This window comes from Haliaeetus albicilla, chromosome 26 (assembly GCF_947461875.1).
Source record: "Haliaeetus albicilla chromosome 26, bHalAlb1.1, whole genome shotgun sequence".
Classification (NCBI taxonomy): Eukaryota; Metazoa; Chordata; class Aves; order Accipitriformes; family Accipitridae; genus Haliaeetus; species Haliaeetus albicilla.
This window is the reverse complement of record NC_091508.1, coordinates 3,349,829-3,366,931: the sequence shown is the minus strand read 5'-3', so window position 1 is coordinate 3,366,931 and position 17,103 is coordinate 3,349,829. Positions and strand designations below refer to the sequence as shown.

Here is a 17,103-nt window from a genome sequence, read left to right as displayed (position 1 = left end):
CGTTGCCAAACAGTGGTTTGAACAACCAAACCATTGAATTAAATTTAATAATCATACTATGAGCGAGTGACAGACACCCAATTGAAATGCTTATTCCAGCACAAACCAAATTGGTTCATTTTTTAATGTTTCACAAATAGGAAAAAAAACATTTTTTCCTTTTCAGGTGACCAGATACTTGTATTTTTTCTTTTTTCTCTTTCCCCCCCCCGCTGTATATTTCCCGGCTGTTGATCTCTAGCCACATGGTCCTGCTGGGACACAGGACAGAGCAGGGAGAGGAGCTTCCCTGGGCTTTGGGGCAAAGATGCTTTCTTCCCCCAAACGAGAGAGCTGGAGTTAGTTCACCTCTGCCTTTGGGAAAGGCTGGTTAAAATGCAAACCCCCTTTTATGCTGATTACAAATTCCTTACTGATGAAGGCTTTTAAATTCAAAGCAAGCGTTATTAAGTCTCACAGAAGCACAGTGGCCTGTCTTCATGCAAAACAATTTTCTCAGCTTGAACCTGAAAACAGACTCGACTCAGCTTTGGTCAACAGGAAGGACAAAGCCGGTCACGCTCCGACCTCACACGCCACATTTAATCTTGGAGTGATTTTTTTATGACTGGTTATAAATGCCACAAAATATGGTTTTATAATAGCGCCTGGGATAGGCTTTTAAATCTGATGGGTAGCTCTGGAGCCTGGATAGGGTCAGGAGATATCAGAGCATTTATAAGCTGCTGGAGGGGGAAGCTGGCATTAATTCCGAGTAGGGTTGGTGAATAATTTATCACAAGTAATTTATTGACTAAGTTTGTCTCTTTTCCCTGTCTGGGTGAAAAGCACCCCAGTGCAGAGAGCCAGCACAAGACTTAGGCACCACTTAAGTCCCAATTAAGCCCTTTGTGAATTGTCTGGGAACGGATCCCAATTTTCCCATATTTATTTGTTATTCAGAATTACATGCCAAACAGAGCCAACACATAATTCCTGCTCTGCAGCGTGTTTGCAAACAGTTCCCGGGGAGCACCCACTGTGAGGACCCCAGCTGTTTTGAGGGGGCACAGGGGTTACTCAGGCCCCATCCCTCCCTGACTGGGCTGGTGTAATTTGTGGGACCCCATTTCCCACAGCACGGAGCCCCGAGCGCTCACCACTGCCGGGGGGTATGGAAGGGGGAAGGTAAGGAGTGCTGGGGCTGCCATCCCCCTACTCCGAGGTGTAACCGGAGCAATTTTCTCAGCCATTTATTGCCTTCCTAAAACCCACCCATTGGAACAGCCTTTTACAAAACCCGCTATAAATATATTTATCACAAAATACTCACTGCCGTCAACAACCGCTAAACCTGCACATATATTTCACCGCCTATGAGCTGGGTGATGTCCTGGAACGCTGTTGGGCATTTCAGCAGCTGCCCCAGTCCGGCACAGGAAGGGTGCTGGAAGGGACACGCGTGGGGACTGGTGTGCAAAAGTCCAGGGTGGCCAGGGCATGGTCATGGGCTGGTCCAGCAGGAGGGCAAGGGGGGTTGCCCTGGGCTCCACGAGGAGCTCACGCCTCAAGAGCATCAATGACTAAACCCTAAACTCAAACTCAAAGTCCCAGCGCAGAGCCTTATCGACAGAGACCATCTCCCTTCTTAAGAAGTTTTGAACTCAACTAATTTTAATGTTTTTCCTGATGTACTCCCAGCAAGCAGCAGACAGCACTCTCTGCTCGGCAGCAGCTGTAATTCTCCTTCTTGTGGCTTTTCCCAGCCAGGGCTGGAAAGAGCTGCAGCTTTCGATGCAGAGCACAGGAGAGGGCATTTCCCCTGGGAACAACAATTTCATTTCCAGGAGGAGAACCAAAGTCACGCGTACCTCCCACGCGTGCCGAGCAGAGGAAGAGGGACTATCAGTCAGTGCCAGGGGCCTCGCACCTCATCTTCGGCGGAGGGCAGCGAAACAGCCCCTCGGCATGTTTGCTGGCAAAAAAGATGTGAGAGCAAGAAGGGAGGGTGGTGGCAAGTTTCTGTGTGCAAGGAGGGGATCATACGGGCCCTGGGCTAGTATCTCTGCTCTTTAGGAAATCAGCAGCGTGCCAACAGGAATGCTATCCTATGGGTAGTTTTTAGGACAGAAGGGAAGAGGCATTAGTGACCAGGGTCTACCCTGAAGGTGATTTAGGAGATACATCATCTGCTGGGAACAAAGAAAGGGAGAGAGTCCTGTTTGGACTTCCCTGCATTTGGAGAGGTGCCGGTAGCGTGGTGAAGTTCCCAGCTTTTCAGGTGCCCACCTGGACCGAGCTCTAGACCTTCCTAGCATCCTCCATCCCTGTCCTAGCTGGGGAATTTAGGATCACCTCCCTAAATGGCAGTGAGCAGCTACAGCAAGGAACAGGGCCAAACCCTCTGCTGCTGTGAGCCAGCATGGCTCTTCGAAGCAGGAGCTGCGTCTGGTTAGAGCAGCTGAAGCTCTGCTCCGCGTTGGGAATCGGAGCCTCCACGGCACCTCCTTTGAAGCGCTGTGAACAGAGGGGCTGCCCTGGCTCCCCGGAGAGGTAATTATGCAGCTTAATATACAGTGCTGTGGGGAAAGTGATTTCCTGATGCTCTGATACCCCTAGAGAGGTGGGATGGGTTTGGTCAGGGGCCTGCCTAACTCACCCCCCCCATCCCCTGCACCAGAGGGACTTTGCAGGCTCTGTGAGGGGTGCTGGCACAGCTCAGCCCCAGCAGCTGACGCTGAGCTCCTTGTTTTACATTGCAGAAGATAAAAAAGGTCCCACCCAAAGGAAAGGGTTTAAAACAGCTGAGGAGCAGAGATTTGTCCCCAGATTTGGCCCTCAGCCCTGCTCTGCACAGCCATTTATGCCAGCACTAACTGGGTGCCAAACCAGCTCCCACTGCCCACAGAGAGGACCCAGGGTGCTGGGGTAACGGCACTCAGCGCTGGCTCTGCACTGGGAAAAGGAGAGCCAGGAGCGCTGGGAAGAGCCGTGTCCCCAGCAAAAAAGCTGGGCCAGCAGGACCAGAATCCTCTGCCATGGGGAGCCAGGGTGGGAGCTGGATGACGGTGCCCCATATCCCAAGCGTGAGCACCAGGGACCGACAGACGCCCGCAAGAGGGGAAGCCCCATGGAAGGGAGCAGATAACGCTCTGGGAAACTTGCACTGAGCCACATCCCATCACCCTACGGCTGCACCGCGGTCAGGCTTTGAGAGGCAGAAATGAGACATTTGCTTCCCAGCCTTGCTACGAGCTCTGCCTGCATCCAGGCTGCGGGATCGGGGCTGCTCATCCTCAAAGCAACGGCAGGAGACGGGTCCTGGCTCAGCACCAGCACAGCAAACCGAGGCGGGGGGAGACAGCCAGCATCAGTGCGTAGCTTCTGACCTCCCAGCCTTGTTAGATCATGGCTTGAGGAACTAGATCCTCATACCCAGAGGTGATGGCAGCACCCACTTGCAACTTCCAGCAAAAGCCTCCCTGGGAACACTCCTCCAAGGGTGCTTTTCCCACCCCGCAGTGCCCATCCCTGAGCATCCCCTCCTCCCCTCCGGGGTCCCACTGTCAGACTGGGACAAGCTCTGGGAGGCAAAGGGCTTTGCCCCCTCCTCACTTATGGGAGAAAGGGGGATTGCTGAGATCTCTCAAATCCCTTTTTTCAGGCTCTGGCAGGAAGCAAGAGGAGGTGGGGAGGGCCCGGTGCACGGAGCCATGGGGTCCTTCCCAGCCCCAAGCACCTTCCCGGACTGGGTCAGAACAGACGAGTGCAAGGGTCCCTGCAGCGGGTCCCTCCCTGCACACAGACCCCCGGGGTGCCCCGGTCCCCATTGCTCCCTAAGCTGGCAGGGCACAGCCATGCACCCCACGGCTGCGGAAGGAGACGGCTGCTTTGCACAGAGGAACAAGCACAGAGATTGCGGGTGGGTGCATGTCCTGCGTAGCTGCGTCGGGGAAGCGCGTGCATAGAGGAACAGGGTTAGGAAGGGTTGAGGTAAACACAGAACCAGCGTAGAAATTATTAAAACGACACTATGGGCCCAGGGCTCAGGGTGGCTGCTCCCAGGGTTTGCTTTGGCATCACCTTTTGCCTGCCACCCCGCGGGCAGCCTGTCCTCTCCCGTGGGTGGGCTGAGCCTGGTGCTGGCAGGCGAAAGTGGGTTGAGGAGGGAGGGAGACCAACGGACCAGGCTGGTTTATTTATCACAGCCTCTTTTCTATACCTAACTTCACTCCTTTAACATTTTCCTTGGAGCTCAGGCACAGAGGAGTTAAAGCATTGAAAGCGCTGCTCCTGGCTGGATCGCATCCTGCCAGCATCCCTGTGCAAGGCTGGATTTCAGTCTCAGCAGCACCATCCCCAGCGCATCGCCACAGGGTTTGCCACGGTTACCCCACGTTCCCATCGGTGCCTGGGTGAGGATGGACTCGATCCCAGAGGAGTTTCCAGGACTGGGAATCCAGCTCCCACCGTCAGTGCGGAGGGAAAGGAGGTTTTCTGCCTCACGCACCCCTTGCTCCCTCCTGGACCACACACTGGCAAGGCACCGACGCTGTGTGCATTTCCTATTTTCACCTGCTTTTCTTTCTTTTATTTTCAAATACACCATTTAGCCTCTGTGCCAGAGATGAGCAAAAGCAAAGCTCTGGAAGGAAAGGAAAAAAATACCCAAAGAAACTGCTAAACAGCCAGCTCTGTGTTGCAGAGCCCCCAGGCACAGAAGCCCCCCCTCAAAGTCACAACCCACCGACAATACGGTTAACGGGGCTGGAGCCCAACTTACCCTTGGACTCTCCTCCTGTCTCCCAGCGTTGCTGTCATCCGCCTGCCTGTTCCCCACCACAGCTGCCCACACATCTGGCTCGGGCAGAGCCCCCGTCGGCAGACAAAGGGCCGGGGTTGCGTTGGACCTGCCAAAGCTGGGGGGTCCGTCCTTGTCCCTTTGGGGGTTGGGGGACAGGGACAGCAGGCCACCCCCTGCCACGCTGCCCCAACGCTCGCCCTCAGCGCCTGGTCTGGAGGCAGCGGGGAGAGACCTTCATCCTTCCCTCGCACCGCTCCTTTGCAGCCGCACACTCGCCGCTCCCCGCTGCCTGCAAACGCTCCCTCCTCCTCCTCCTCCTCCTCCTCCTCCTCTCTTCTCCCCTCCCTTTCCCAGTCCTCCTCCTCACTCCAGTCTTGTCGCCACAATGTGCCACCCACCTGAATCAGCTCCTGCCGGCTGCGTGCTTAACTCCTGCGGCTCTGGTGAGCACCCGAGGGGCCAGCCCTGGCACTCCCAGCCCCTTGGGGTGATGCTCCCAAGGACCAGATAGAAAAAGCTCCTGCAAAGGCTGAGCCGATTGCTCGCACCCCTCGGGATCTGCAGCGCATCTTGTTCCTGCTGCAGCTGAGCCCGCTGCGACACCGGGGTCCGCTTCCCACGGGCTGGGGTCACCGAGCCCAGGGGGGCTTCTCCCATGGCACTGCGTGGCCCCACTTTACGAGGGAAGCGGGAGACATGACGGGGTGGACCTGTGGCCCAAATCCCCTCCTGCTCACTGGCACCGAAAGGGCTTTCTTTGCCTTTGGAAAGACCTAGCTGCGTGTGGTCCCTGGAGTTCCTTGCACCTACCCCATCCCCAGTGTGCCCGCGGTGACAGCGCGGATGCCCCATGGGGTTTTGCAGCACCTCAGGGGGGACTGGGTTCCTGAGCAAGACATGCTGCCGGTGGCTCTCCTTCCCTGGAAAGGGACGCTCCGAGACTTTTAACCTTGAAAAACAATGAGGGAAATCTGCCTTCTGCTTTGCTGTGTCTCAGATGGAAAGATCTGGGGTCCAGGTTGCCTGTCACCGATCTTAAGAGGCAAGGGATGGTTACTCCATCCATCCTTGCACCCAAGGCAATGCAGGGAGAAATATCTCAGTCAGGCACAGTTGTGGGGCTCTGACAAAGGCAGGATTTGGGGTGAGTGCAGCAGAGCAACCCCAGCTTTTGTTTGCTTTCCAGCAGTCACTCCCCAGAACTGCTTTTCCCAGCCCCATCCAGCGGCTGTCAGAGCCCTGCGGATGCCACACGGCCCAGGAGTGACAGTGGCCATTGAATCCCCATTTCATGCTCAGGAGCGTGAGCCGAGCTGGGGGTCTGGCTCATTCCCAGAGCATTTGCCTGGAGCGGTGGGCTGGACCGCAGGGATGGAGAACAGACGCGCACACAGGCGAGAGAGCCAGAGAGGCAGAAGAGGAGAGATTGGAGTGACCTGATTTAATTGGCAGGACTTCAATAACATAAAATCCCTGCCCATGTGCCCAAACCAAATGGGTGATGTTCTGGCATGTTGGCCCCCATTCAGCAAAGCATTTATGCAGATACTTAATGGGAACACATGCTTAATGTTAGCCTCACTTAAATGCTTTGCGGCATAAACTGAGAGTCAAAGAGGGGTCTCAGCTGGAAGGTCTCCTCATGGCTTTTCAAATGGCAAGGGGTGAAATGTGAGGCCTTAGCCAAGTACTGGGGCATGCAGGGCCATGCCCCTTCATTTTGCAAAGCCCCCATAAGCATCCTATGAAAGCCACTTCTCTCATGAGACTATGGAGCTCCCAGTCAGCTGGAGAAGCCCTTCCAGATGGTCTTTGTGCCGATGCCCACCTCCTTCTGCTGCTGCTGCCAGGACTGTGGGTACTTAGAGGGAACAGGGGCTGGGATTGCTTCTGGTTTGCAACCTCAGCTGTGCTGTGGGGCTGGCAGGGCAAGCGGCTCGCACCCTCCCCTCCCGCTGAACTCAAGGCAAAGGGGCTGAGCAGGCAACTGGCCACCCCAAGGCACTGCAAACCATTCGGTGCCCAGCCCTAGTGCTACATCCTTGTGTGCCTGCAACACAGCATGCACAGATCGCTGTGAGCAAGAGGGAAGAGTTGCCTTGCACTTTCCATGGTGCAGGAGGCATCTTAAACCCAGCCCAGGCTGCTGCACAGAGCAATCTGCTGCTCCTGAAGGACCAGGTAATCACTCAGAACTTGATGGTGGCTCTTGACCTGTCTGCCCCAGGGCTCAATCTGGTGGCTCAGCTACACTGGAGGGCTGGCTTCAGCTCTGGGAGGAACAGGGAAAGCTTTGCCTGCCCTGGCGATGTGGCCACGGGTGGATGCTCCTGCACTTGGCTGGGTCCCTCTGCAACGCCCTGCAGCTCCTGGGGACTGCTTTCAGGGCACCCGTTGCCCCTAAACATGGACCTGGAGGAGATGGGGCAGCAGCAGCTCCCTCTGCAGCTGCCAGAGCACTATCGATTGGAGCAGCCGGCGCTGCAGAGACCTCACTCAGGGCTGGACCAACAAGCAAACTCCATAGAAACAGCTGAACCCAGATGAACTGCACAGGGCTTTCATCCAAGGCTTGGTGGAAGCTTGTAGAGCACCGTTAAGCCCAGGTCATTTAATCACTTCTCATTCCAGCTACAGGGAGTTCAAAGGTGCTTGTTTGGTCTTAAGACTAATTGAGTTTCTCCTCCTCTGTCACAGACTCCCTGCTCGGTCTCAGGCAGGTCCCTTACTCAATGACCCCCTTCCCATTTGCAGGATGGGGACACCGGTGTCACCTCACTCCTGGTGACACGGGACATTTACTGTCTCACAGAGGGGAGAGATTCTGGCCCACATTGGCAGCGTTCCCCCACATGCTTTAGGCGCAGGAGGAGAAGCGTTTCCGTAAACACATTTACAGTCAGCCAGGGCTGCCTCCACTGCAAGCGAGGGAAGGAGATGGAGACAGGCATTTCCCCCTGCTCCAGACACAGGCGGCACGCTGCCGGGGAGGGAGAAGCTGGCCCCGGGTGGCCTGGAGCCTTCTCTGTCTAACACCTTGCTCGTAAACAGGCTCCTCCCGTGCGCTAAGCCAGCTTGCTGCAGATGATGACTAATGCATGTCACTCTCAAGATGCTATCTTCAGGCAGATGAGTACAGCCTGATCCAGGTTTTAATTGTGTGGGATTTTAGCCGAGATGGCACTAATTTATTTTCTCTGCTGCTTCAGCAGTTCTCATGCCTCTTCTGCACTTCAAGTCACCTGGAACGTATTCCCCTGGTGCAAGGGGTTAAAAACTTTTCTTGCTGGAGAAGCAGCTTGCAGTCTCCAGATGATTTTTTACCTATAGCCCATTACACATGTAGGGTTGTAAGGAGCTTCACATCCCCCTTCTTATCGCTTAAGACACAACATTAGCTCCGTGGGGAGCAGCTCCAAAGCAGTCTTATAGAGAAGCAGTGGATTTGGAGGGCTACACTTGGGCAAGCTATACTCAGCCAAGCCTTAGTTCCAACAGGTCTGGATGAACAAAAGCCCTGGTGCATCTGCGAGGTTTCCCATCCACAGCATCTCCCGAGGCTGAAGGCAGGATCCCAGCCTCTCCAGGCTGTGCCACGGCCAGGCAAGTCCTACACCCACTTGGGAATGTTTGGAGGGCAGGAGGTGATGCCCCCAGTCCCTGGTGCACCATGGCAGGGTTGCTTTAGACAGGATCCATTCCCAGCAGCATTCCTCTTCCTCCCAGGCATTGGCCGAGCCAAGCCTGACTCTGGTACGTCCCAGCAGGGACAGGAGCTGCTGGGCAAGAAGTACCGACACCTCCCAGAGGTTCGCGTCGGCGTTATTCATGTATGGGAATTGTTTTTGGTGTCACAGTTATTATTATTCTTTAATGATTTAAGGATATAACAGCAGCTCCCTGAGGCAGCATGATGGAGTCATAAACCCCGGAGGTGTTTGGAAAAGCCGCCTGCAGCCCTTGCTCTGGAGCCAAAGAGGAGACACCCCTTCCCCTCCCACATCTCCCCTGTGCAGAATAAACCAAATCACATCCTAGCAGCAGGCAGTAAGTTATTGCAGGCCTATTGCTGGTACAGGACAGAGCTGTAACTCAGGCAGGCTCCAGCTGCTCCTGAGTTATGGCATCTCTGCTGCCCATGGCAGGGCAGCTATACGTTACCCTTGGCACCCAGGGCTCTCCCGTTGTGTGTTGCTGGAAGCGGGGATCAATAAGCCTTCTTCCTTCAGCAGCAAAGCCAAGAAAAACCAGCTGGGTAAAACACAAATGGGCTAGCACAGCCCGAGCCCCAAAGCTTCCCTAATCTGCCTTAGAAAAAGAGATTTTCAAGGATCTACTATGTGTTTTCCTCCTACTCCCTCTTTCCCTCTCTCTGCTGCAGAGGTAAACACCAACCTTGATTACCCTGCGCTTCTTCCAGCCCTGATCCAGATCTGTGACTCCTCTGTGGAGCAGCGCAGAGCCCGGGGGCTGCGGCTGCAAACCCGGGGGGAGGTTTTGCACAGCGTGGGGGCCTGGAGCTGGCTGTGACACAGGCTTTGCACCTAGGATGAAGGTTTGAATAATTGTAATTTTGAAGGAGTAACATATATTCAGAGTTTAGGAGGCAGGAGTATTGGGGAGGCTTCGTATCTTCTGAAGCTGTCATGTACTGACACCAAGCTTTTTCAGGGTTATCAGTAAATCCTCACTTCCACTGTAGGTATCAGGCACTATTAACATGCTATTATTATGATGTTCATAATCATATTTTTATATATTTTTATAGTGTCTTTTAGTACTTGTTTTGGGATAATTTCCAAATCCCTCAAGATCGGCCTGTGCACGTTAAACTCTGCCCAGAGACACTCCCCATCCCCTCCCGAAAAAGGGGAACAAAGCTGCAGCAGGGCGAGGTGACAAGCCCGAGCCCGTGGAAGCAGTCGGTGTCGGGGTGCTGGCTCCTGGGGTGCAGCAAAACCCTGCACTGCTCAGCCACGGACACGAGTCCGAGCTTGCACTAGAGCTAGGGAAATAAGGCACAGTGAGGCTAAGGGCCAGATCAATAAAGACGTTTAAGCATCCACCTCTGAGCCCCCATTGATTTTGGTATCTAAATACATTTGGAGCGCTGGGTCTATACGGCCAAGCCAAGGTCACACCAGAAGTCTGTAGCAACGAAGGGAATTGGACTCGGGACTCCTTCCCAAGTCAGAGGCGAGTGTCCTGGATTATGGGGCTGTCCTTCTCCCTACCCACAGGAGCTAATTTCAAGCTGATTAAAGAACGCTCGCCCCTAGCCTCACACCACTTTCAAGAGATCGATACCAAACCCCATCTTTTCATACAGAGAGGAGCGTGGAGCCCTGATTAACCCCGCTCACGCCATTTCAGATCAAAGCAACATCCGCAACTTGCCATCTCTCGGTTGCTCGCCCGGCTGCTGCGGCAGCGATGGAGGGATGGCACGCTGCATTCGGCGCCGCTCCGGCGCTGCTGCACAGACCACGTTGGGTGGGAAGGGGAAATGTTCTTCTGGTTACTTTATTTCTCTGCTTTGGGGCTGGTTTACAGCTCCTATAAAAGCTGATAATAAATCAGGCGCGATACTATAAAATGCAGGAACAACCATAGTTAGAGCCCAAAAGAGACTGACTCCCTCTGCCAGCCCCAGAAACGCAGGAGGAGCAGCTCAGTTTATCTTTCCCCCTCCCAGTCTTCTTTACAGCCACCCTGGGAAGCAAGTTACAGGGGTGAAGCGAACCTGATGGAGTCCCCCATTATACAAACACGCCGGCAAGGCGTGCTGAATAATGTGGCCTTTTTTTATGGAATGCGCTTTGCATTGCAGAAATTTTATGTTACTCTCTCTCCCTCTCTCTCTTGCTGTCTTCACCCCCACCCACTCTCAAATTTACGAGCAGGAGATTGGGCCAGGGGGAAATAAACTTCCTAAAGAGCACAGCGTTCGCTGATAAAGAAAGGAAAAACCAGTGAAGAAAATGGTAACGATGCCTCATGTGTTACGTGGTGCTTTAAGAGTCAAATTTGTTTCTTTTATTGCCAGACAAAAATGTAATTAAAAGGCTGCAGCGTCAGCCAGTTGCAACTGAACTTCTTGCATTTGTTAGCAGACAGGACCATTAACACCTTTTGTGTCTGGGTCTTTTAATCTCAGTTATCTCTTCCACTGCCTCCTCGCAGATATATAACCAGTCTTGCGAGGTAGCAGGGATGTACCGGGCGAACGATGCTGTGTAGGCTTTGGGCGCTCCTTCCTTCTTCTTGTCTTCTGGACTGAAAAATTAATCGTGTGCTTTTTGTTTTCCCAAGATTCTGCAGGGATATAAAAGCGGGTTTCCCGAGGGGCACTGCTTGCTCCTTGCCCATCCCCAGGCTCCCGCCCCACGCGGCTCATGCCGCACCCCCCTCGGGGACCCCGCTTGGGGACATCAGCCCGACCTGGCGACAAATCACACCCAGAGGAGCGAAACCCCGCAGAAATGTGAGGGGATGAGCAAGAGGGAAGAACAAAAGTGATGGCCTGGGAGGTGAGGGCTCGTGCAGCGCTGGCGTGTCGGTGTCCCCCACCGGAGCTTGCGCTGCCGGCAATGGGGCAGCTGTGGGACCCGTGTCCCACTGCCTCCCCCAGGGTTGGGGTCCTCCGGCACCTTCCACCCCAGCTTAGCCCAGCAGCGAGCAAGAAGGGCGAGAAAACCGTGTGGGCATCCAGGCCAGGCAGGGGACCGTGGGCTGTCACCGTCACGGAGGGGACCCCACCGCCCCTGGGTGTGTTTTGATGCTCTTTGCCTCGGAGCTGCTGCTCCAAGAGAGAATTTCGGTGCGAGCAGTGTGTACTGGCGTATTTGTATTTGTCAGCGTTTCCATGACAATGTGAGCCACCTTCTCTCCCCTCGTGCGCGCACACGCACATGCGCAGGCGCGCTGCCGCTGCAGGCACACGCGCAGGCTCGCACGCGGGCGCACACGCACACACGCCCGGCCAGCACACGCGTGCTCACCTGCACGCACGTGTGCTCACGCGCTCGCGTGCCTGCATGCGTGCATGCACGTGTACATGCGCTCACACTCACGTGCACATGCACGCACACTCCCAAGCGTGCCTGCACGTGTACACGCACGCACACGTGCACGCACACTCCCATGCATGCACACAAGCGTGCACGCGTGCGCGCACACACACACACAGTGCTTTTCTCCCTTTGCCTCCCCTTTCCACGCGAGGGCAGGTTCCGCAGGGCTCCAGGCTTTGCTTGTTCCTACCAAGCCCTAACAGCAGGCTGCTGCTAGTGTCTGCACTGGTGGCTGAACATGGATAAAATAAAACTACAGAGGTGAAGGCTGCGGTTACAAGATGTAGTGTATATTTGTTTCTCTATTGTCAGACCATTCGGCAAACACTCTCAGTCGCCGCAGTTCGGATGCTCGCTGGGGCTGTCACTGCCCCAGGTCACCAGAGAATGACTCATTACTGGCATTTCAAAAAAAAAACCAACAAACATCCTTTTTTTTTCCCCAGCGCAGGTTCCAGCAAAGGAACTAATTATTTGGGGTAGCTCTGGCTAATGTCACGGTTGGGCCTGGCATCTCGCTAGGGTGGGCGGTGCGTGGCAGGGGATGAATATTTGGCTCCTGGGGTTTGCTGCTGTAATAGCCGAGGCAGGGGAGAGAAGTGGGGCAGCGATGCTGAGCCGAGGGGCACGGGAGGAGCTGGGGGTGCCTCCGAACAGCCCAGCATGTGTGGGGGTGTTAAATCCAGGTGATGCTGGGTGCCAGGGCTGGAAATCCCATCGCCTGTGCCCTTGCAGGCAGGATCCCCAGCAGACCCGGTGCCGCCGGGCTGGCCCAGCCTTGCCGCATTGTGACCCGCAGTGCTGCCTCCTTCACCGAAACAGATCCCCCATTAGCCATCGCCCCACGCTCCGGCCACAGCTCCCCAGCCTCCCCAGTGCCAGCAGCCTCTTCCTCCCAGCTCCTCCCAGGCTTCTTACCAGAGGCTTGCCAGGACCCCTGTGCAGGGATGCCGTCCCCCTCCTCGCTGCCTCGTCCCCAGAAGAGCCGGCAGGCGAGCACGGGGCTTTCTTTCCATCTTGGGTTTTTTTTTTTTTAATTGGAATCTCTGCTGAATCTGCTAATTAAGTTCTTTGCCTGCAACTAATATTGTGCTGCTAATTCCTCCCCAGAATGATTCCTCCAGCAGTCACAGAGGTTATGTTCACTGGCATCCTTCCACAGCTCCTTTATAAAAAAAGAAGAGCCCTTTTTAATCACTGCGAATGACTCATCTATGAGCAGCCCTCGTCCTCTGTCTCGACGTGGCCACAGCGTGCGAGGGAGCAGCGTGGGGCAGGCGGTGAGCCCTGCCCGCCCTGCCAGCTCCCGCAGCATCCCCGGGGGCTGAGTCCTCGCAGGATGGGACCACCCAGCCCTGCCACGGCCAGGCGAGCAGGCACCTGGCAGCGCAGCCGAAAGCCACCACGTTGTCCCCTCTCCCCGCTGCGGCAGCCAGTGCTCAGCCCCTTTCCCCCCCAGTTTGCATCTCTGTGTGCAGGGACACAGGGCAAAGTTTAAGCCTTGGCTGATTTGCAATGTGCAATAAGTCCTGCTCAAGAGCCTGGGCTGCTCCATGCGCAGGATTTGGCCCATGGAGCCCCGCTCGTGTGGTGCTGATGGGGCTCGGCTCCCCGCGCCAGCGCTCTGCATCCTCCCAGGGGCACCGGGCTGTGATCTGATGCGAAAGGCTGCTTGCTCACACGCAGCATGAAAATTCAAGAGCCCTTTGATATTTTTCCTCTCTCTCTGTTTCTCCTGCTTTCTATTTTTATAAATAATACCTGGTCTCGAACTGAAGAGAATACCAAGCGTTCAATTAAATCCCCGAGAGCCAGCGCTGCCTTTGAGAAGGGCTTCGAAGCATCTTTTCCCGGAGGCGGTGATGCCACAGCAAAGCCGCAGCTGGCTCAGACCCTCACGCAGGAGCAAGAGTGTTTAGCAAGGGCCTGACCCTGCTTCAGCTGCCTCCAGAGTCCAGGCACAGCCCTGGATACTTTCGCTGGAGACAGGACCGGACCCGTGCATCACCTCCAAGCTGCACCCCAGCTTCCCCAGGAGCGGGGCTCTCCTCCCTAATTTCTTTGATCTCAATTCCCATTAATGCCAGTGAACTGGGGTGGGAGCAATCGCTCTCCCGGCCTGTTGTGAGCTGGCTTAAGCGCTGCATTGCTGGAAGGCAAAACTCATCAGAATTAAGAGGACCGAGCAGGGAGAATAATGCACATTCTTCATGTGCAAAGCGGGGAGAGAAAACCCAGGACTTGCTTTTTTTAGTGCACTAAAACATATTCATGCTGCTTTGACATATCTCGGGGGGCTGATATCTACCCAGGTTGGGCAGAATGAGGCCTTTGCGCCCGCTCTCCTCCCAGCTCCTGGCAATGGAGGCAGCTGGGCTCAGCATGGGGCAGAGCACAGGGTGCTGGTGACAGTCACGGCTGCCTTAGAGCCACCCCAGGGCTGCTCTAGTGCCATCAGCCTTGGGCATGGCAGTGCCCAGTGCTAGACAACAGGGACAAACCCCAGTGGCGGTGCGAGCTGGACACGGAGCCGGGGCTAAACCAGGGAAATGGGTGGGATTGCAGCCCTGGAAAGCAGATGGGAGCTGGGGGAAATGCTCCTCGCTGAAGCTCCAGCCAGCTCCCCGGCGCTGGCAGGCAGCTCAGGAGGAGGAGGAGGGCTGCGGGGTTGCCATGACAATCAAGCATCTACAAATTCTCAGATTATTTATTTTCGGGTTTGTTTTGGCTGAGTGAAAGTAAGTCTTGCTTCTGAGCTAAGGGCTATCAGCGGGCTGCGGGCACAAGGGAGATGAGTGTGGGAGCTCAGCCCATCGCTTGATAGCATGGGAATGCACTTCATGGAAGATAAGACATAAAATTAAAGGCATGTCTGCAAGTCACCTGCTCAGCTCCAAACAGGAAACATTTACCAAAAGGAAGAGTTCGCCAGTATGAATTCTAACAAAATATGTTGAGTTTTGGCTGGTTTATTTGCCTTTTGCCTTCTCAGACACCCTGTAGCCCCAAATCTCCCACAGATCTACGATTATCTGGCACCATGAGGCCACGTTGTTACATCTGGCTCATGCAATACAGGTTTGGGCTTTTTTAATTAGTTAATTTTGGTGTCCAGATAGATTTGGATTGGGCTCTAGGTTTGCCTGTGGGGCCTGAGTTGCTGCTGGATGGCTGTCTGCTAGGAACGCTTTCCAAAGCAATTTCTCAAATTCAAGGCGGGTGATTGAATGGTACTCTGATTTATGGTATTTCACGCCACCTCCCTCGCTCCCTTGCTGGAGCACCGGAGCATCGCGTGCACTTTGAGCCGTATCCAGCTGCAAGTTCCTTCGCAAAGAGTCAGCCCACGTCCTCCCTCTCTGGGGCTCAGCCCACCATGGCGGGGCTGATGGAGCTTGCAGAAATTAAAAACGCTTGATGTGGAGTCCGAGCTCATTCCAGATGTCTCTCTGCAAATCTGCTGTCACTCACGTTATGGAAAACAAGGGGACCGTGGGGAGGTTTGGAGTTGCCAGTAGCTGGGAACTTCTCGGTGAGATGTAAAACAGAACGAGTGTCACTTCGAGAGCCGGGAGAGACCCGAGTGTTTACCAGCCCCTGTCATCCGCTGTCAGCTTCCAGCCTCCTCCCTGTTTATAGGAGCCATTGCCGTAATTGCTCCTAAGTCTAATAACTGATTCTTTTTGATGCCGTCAGTGTCACTGTTATGTAAATCCCAGTGTGAGGATGCTGTATATTTTATGGATCGTGTGTTTGCCGTCGTCCCCGAGTGTGTGTGCAGCTAAAGGGATACCTTTGATTGTCGGATGAAAGAATCACAAGGAATGTTAAGGACAATAAGAGCAAAGAAAAACTCAAGGAAATCAGGAGCCTGTGGTTAAATTGATTTGATTTGATTTTGCCAATAGAGGTCAGTATGAAGTATTAAGACTCCTGAAATTGTACAAAGAAATCCCATTACTCAAGGAACGGATGGGCTATTTTCAGAGAGGAAATAATGGGAGGGAGCGAGTGAGGGAAAGGTGGCCAGAGCCAAGGAGCTCAAGGTGGTTTAGGAGGAGCTCTTGTACTTATAAATGGAAATGTTCTGGGTACAAACTCCAGGCTGGTAGAGCTGGGAGCCTGAGCAGTGCTTTGCTCAAAGGGGCCCCGTATCTCCTGCGAGGAAGCTCATGGTCAGACCATCACGAGTCTCACTGGATGATGAGAAGTCAAGAAAGGGCCATGGCAATGCCTTCCTTCTCCCCAGCCCCGGAGCTTCCCAGGGACAAGAGGGGGAGGAGAGCTGGGCTTTGGATGCAGCTGGTTACAGGGAAAGGGAGGAGAGGACATTTGGATGCAAACCCCCTTCCTCAGCTCTTGGGCACAAGTTCTCCTGCTTTGACCTCATCTCCAAAGGGCTTTGCTGTCCTTCTTTTATTGCTTCGAGCAGCTTTTCTTTTCCTGGGTATTCCCGGGTGAGCCGTGCTGCTCCAGATGGTGACCCGCTCAGCTATTTCAGGCCATCAGCTTGACCGGACTTCCCCTGCCCACAGCTGACAGCCCGCCGGGGTCTCTGCTCCAAACGAAAGCAGCTGCACTCCGAGCCCATCTACAGAAGGCACTGGGGTGGGGGGCGGCTGGCAGACGGGCACCTCGGTTTATTTTCCGCTGGTGTGGCTCTGACAGTGAAGCCTCTGTAAAAGTGCAATGCAGAGGAATAAATTAAGCTGACAGAGCTTCCCCTCAAGCAGCAACCCCATCCCTTATCAATAGATGCCTTGAGGTGGCCAAGGAGCATCTGTAGGCTCTGGGCTGCCCGGTGTTGGGGCATGCACAGGAGCAAGGGTCCCAGATGGAGCTGTCACCCATGGGTGGGGGGAGGAATGAGGACCTTCCCTTGCTAAGGATGGGTATGAGCTGATGATGCTGAAGGAGCCGTAGATGAGGAAAACCTTCGTAGAATCATAGAATAGTTTGGGTTGGAAGGGACCTTTAAAGGTCATCTAGTCCAACCCCCCTGCAATGAGCAGAGACATCTTCAGCTAGACCTTGTCCAAGAGCTGGCGGGTCCATGTTTCATAGAAAGCTCAGCTCTCCAAGCTGCCATGCAGCAGCGTCAATGATCCCACAGCTTAAAAAATACAGAAGTGTGGGATTTGGCTTAACAACTGGAAGATGGACACAACCTTTAGAAAGCACTTCTTGGGAAGGGAGGAGGGGAGGGAAGGTTTTCCAAGAAACACCACCCCTGGTGTGGGGAGGACA

The 17,103-nt window shown here is 54.6% G+C and overlaps 1 protein-coding gene across 1 annotated transcript in view; it reads right to left on the bottom strand.

The window, feature by feature from the left end:
• LRRN2 (leucine rich repeat neuronal 2) overlaps positions 1 to 5,090 on the bottom strand; it is a 32,826-nt gene extending 27,736 nt beyond the window's left edge. Inside the window, exon 1 of the mRNA XM_069772212.1 lies at positions 4,763 to 5,090. The gene's annotated coding sequence lies outside the window, so the exon portion shown is untranslated. The remainder of the gene's footprint in view (positions 1 to 4,762) is intronic.
• Positions 5,091 to 17,103: the final 12,013 nt, after the last annotated feature.